This window comes from Octopus bimaculoides, chromosome 1 (genome assembly GCF_046866305.1).
Source record: "Octopus bimaculoides isolate indiv1 chromosome 1, ASM4686630v1, whole genome shotgun sequence".
In the NCBI taxonomy this organism is placed as follows: Eukaryota; Metazoa; Mollusca; class Cephalopoda; order Octopoda; family Octopodidae; genus Octopus; species Octopus bimaculoides.
The window spans coordinates 103,986,322-103,991,321 of NC_142928.1; positions in this window are offsets into that span (position 1 = coordinate 103,986,322).

A 5,000-nucleotide genomic window follows, 5' to 3' on the forward strand; every position below is an offset into this window, starting at 1 on the left:
CACACACACACACACACACACAAATATATATATGAGTAAATAAATAATATAGCTGACGTCAGCGGATAGATGAACATTTGAAGTCCAGGGATAATGAATGAGAAACAGATACATTATCATTTCCGTGGCTCTCACCTACATTAAAAGGCCAATAACAACCACCTGAAACATCGTTTCCACTAGAAGACGAGAGAAGGAAAGTCTTGAAACCTCGTTGGGTTTCGGGAAATTATTTTTCTAAATGAACCACAATGGACTAATAATGAAATGGGAAATATCCTTCATAAAATAGTTCAATGTAGCGTGGTTGGGCCTTTATTGCACGCACACAGACGCACACACACACACACACACACACACACACACACACACACACACACACATATATATTTACATACATGCATACATATATATGTGTATATACATACATATATACATGTATATATTCGTACATATATATTTGTATAAATGTACTCATATATGTGTTCATATATATATTTATGTGTGTATATATATATATATATATATATATATATATATATATATATATATATATATATATATATATATATATATATATATATATATACATATATATATATGTATATCTATATCTATCTATTTATATGTATATATATATATATATATATATATATATATATATATATATATATATATATATATGTATATATATATATACATATACATACATAGATATATATGCATGAGAGCGATAGTACTATTAAAAATACCATCACTAGTGTTATATCTATCTATCTATCTATCTATCTATCTATCTATCTATCTATCTATCTATATATATATATATATATATATATATATATATATATAACCTATCCGCTATATATTTCTCTATCTACATATATCTGTCTATGTGTGTTTGCGTATATATGTGTAAATACGTCACAAGCACACATTTAAAAACGTACGTATGTGGTCGCCTCTGCTTTTGTTTGTGTATGTGTGTGTGTGTGTATGTGAGTGTGTGTGTGTATCTCTGTGTGTGTGTCTGTGTGTTTGTCTGTGTGTGTGTGTTGTGTGTGTGTGTGTGTGTGTGTGTGTTATGCATATTGACGCAGGCGTGCGCGCTTAACAGAAGTAAAATATGACATTAACTTAGATGTATTAAAAAGCTATTTTGTGAATAGTTTCCCTGAAGTCTTGAAGAATATCAATGACTGTAAGTTCTTGGAAACTGGCACAAACAATTTTGGCAGGAATCGGACGATTGTGGCGTAGAAGAATTATGACATTTCTGACATACATTATAAATCAAGATTCGTCTGATGCGTTACAGAAAGGAAAATGGGAAAATAACATATATCTTCTCCCTTGGAAAAAAAGTTATATAATTTAGTAGCAGCTGCTTTATACATACACACAGACACACACGTACACATACGCGCTCATATGCACAAAAACACGGACGCATACGCACCCACACACATTTATAAATATGCATGTGTGTATGTATATATATCTCAATCATCTTCTATACACACATAAAGACACACGCACACGCACACCCACTCACATATGTACACACACACGCACACCCACTCACGCACACACGTGTATTTGTGTGTTTATATATCTATATATCTTTATCTATACACACACACACACAAACACACACATGTATTATATATATATATATATATATATATATATATATATATATATATATATATATATATATATATATATATATATATACATACATGTATTTGTGTGTTTATATATCTATATATCTATATCTATACACACACACACACACACACACACACGCACACACACATATATACACACCCTGGTATGCGAACGCGTTTAAGCATTCATATTTGTGTTTGTGTGTATTTAAAGTGCGGTTTCTTTTGTATGCTTGTTCGAAGCGATGCTGCGAACGAAGGTAAATTCTCATCGTACCAATTTGTTTAATTCTGCGGTATACATCTCCCGAGAAAGTGGAGAATATACCATTCCGCCCCAATTAATTTTCTTTAATATTTAGCGCTAATCATCCTGTACATTACGAACTGTCAACCAAGTAGTTGCATTTATACTTGTGATGGCAGATTGTTTTTACGTATATATGGTGTTGTCTGTTATGAAATATACTTTTCCAAGACGTTAAAAAGTGGTTTAAAAAATGTTTTCTGACACTCAATGGAAACTCAAGTGAGGCCCACAGTTGATTATTACTAGTTCATTTGAGCTGGTTTTACGTACACATTCATCTTGGATTGCATCCAGAGAATGGCCATTCAACTGATTAGCGTCCACTCTGTAATCGATGTACTCGAGACTCAGCTCCACATGTGTGTTGTCTTTTCTCCCTGTCTTTTCTGCCGAAATCATAATGCTCGCTATTCCCCGAAGCTGGTTGGTTTTGTACTTCTACATAAGCCTCCATGAAAGTCACTCGTCTCTCGAGCTGCCATCATTCTTGTTGCGTCCAATCTCATACCTTGCACTAACCACTATGTCAAATCGTTCCTCCGCAGATCTTTCTCCCTTTGGAATCTTTTCTCTGCAGGTGTTTATCTACAACAGCTTAAACGGAACAATTAAGAGCATCAATCTCATTAGTCTTGGATGGTCTGCAAAAGTCGTGGGCACTATCCTTTCTCAAGGTTTAACAAGTAAATAAAATGAAACAACGTTTAATCGTTATCTCTAGCAGCTTGATGTACCCGTCTAGGAGGCGCTGAACATCTACTTGAAGACTTTCTGGTACTCTGCTGGGAATCTCACTTAAAGTTGGTTAATGATGGTTAATGACGATTCGTGTATTATTGATATTACCCACCGCAATACGTACAAATATCCCAGCTGGAAGTCAATGCCTGTGATTGGGAACAGCCAGCGAACAAGGTGGCTACTTGAGGATATATTCACCAGAACTGGACGTGTATTGCATGAAGTAGTAAGCCTCTCCTACTGAACAACTTCCACTTTCTGCTTCTGACCAAGAGAAACACCATTCCAAAATGGAGTCACTAAGAAGTAGCACATTGAAGTATAGTGTTATTTTTCGGCACCAAACGTAAATACTCCCAATGGTAATGCAGCAGTGTTAGATCGGGAGATAAATTAAGCTTACTGTCGTTGTATTGTAATTAGACTGTGAGAAATATGTTACTTGCTTGTCTTGCTGTCTCGCAAGTTTTGTATAATTGAAAACATGGAGGTTACCAACAAATGATAAAGGTATTCAAAATTTATTGGTTGGAATATATTCCCAGTTGCTAATGATTAATATGATTATAATAGCACTCATTGGAAAGAGTGGAGTCATGGCGTCTTTTATATTCGCGTTGTGGCAATCTCGGACACTCGCAAATGATGTGCCATACCGTTTCACTCCTCTCACCACTCATTCTGTATTTGTCGCTGTCGGTAGTGTTGTCTAGTCTTTACATTCACATCTCTTGCAAACTGAGCTTACATTTTTTTTCCTTCCATGTTTTTTCTTTCTTTGTGTTTATTTCTTGTTTAGATCTTTCTTTCATTACACAATTTTCAGTTTTGTTGACGCCGGCCTTCTTCGTATGTTTCAACAATGGCTCCACGGCATATTTTATATACCACCCTAGGCTGTTTTCCTCTGCTTCGATACAGTCCTGACAACTGATCAAAACTCTCCCACCCATTCTTCTGAACAAGTACAGCCATTATTATTATTATTATTATTATTTTTTTTTTTTTTTTTTATTATTATTATTATTATTATTATTATTATTATTATTATTATTATTATTATTATTATTTTATGTCTGACTTTTGTTTTGCCTTTGTACAAGTTGGATCCAAGTCTCACCCAGAGACCTCAAGAGACAACAAGTTAGAAGTTCATGTAGGTGTTATGCCTAGGGTACCATATATTTGGATTTGTACAGTTTTGTTCAAGTGAATGTTTAAGAAACCATAAGAAAATTATGTGTTTGCTTTAAAATTTGAGATCACATAGACAGTATTTTACGTAGGATATGGGCAGTTCCCACGAGCACTATCTTTTGAACTTCAGCCATTTTGGGGTTTCCTGGTATCTGAGCTAGGTAGTAATCAGCCCGTTATTATCATTATTATTATTATTATTATTATTATTATTATTATTATTATTATTATTATTATTATTATTATTATTATTATTATTATTATTATTATTATTATTATTATTATTCAACTTTTCGAACCTTTTCCCTCTGTTTCTGAATGAACTCCTGGTTAATTCTTAACCCTACAAATTGCATTCTCATCCACAATAATCGTCATAATTTTGAATCTGTCTGAAAAATTACGTTGAGAGACTCTATACGTGGTTGTTTTTTTGTTCTATATCTAACTTTTGTAACTCTTATCTTGTAATGAAACATGTGTATAATAGAATTAAAAATATACCAACTTGTAATGAAACATGTGTATCGTAGAATCAAAAATCTTACCTATGTTTTATTTTGATATATATATATGTGTGTGTGTGTATGTGTGTGTGTGTGTGTGTGTGTGTGTGTGTGTGTGTGTGTGTGTGTGTGTGTGTGCGTGCGTGCGTGCATGTGCGTGTGCGTGTGCATGTGTGTGTGTGTGCGAGCTTGCATGTATGCATGTACGTATAACATTTAATGTGGTCGGCTGAAATCAGCACCCACAAATTCTTTGCTTGAAAATCTTAAAGTTCGTCTGGTTTCTATGCTGGAATGAATTAATAACTTCTAAACAAACAAACGCAATAAACAAAGAAACAAACTCGTAACGTATTTCGCTAATTTTATTTGTTGTCATTATTTTGAAGTTCATTTTTGTACGGTGGTCTGGGGAACTGCATTTCTCATGCGCATGGAAATAATTAGCAATTGTCAGTGTTAATTTCAGCTCAGCAAATTAAATTCTAATAATTTACCTTTCTCTGTGTCTCTTTCACTCTCTCTCTCTCTCTCTCTCTCTCTCTCTTTCTCTCTCTCTCTCTCTCTCTCTCTCTC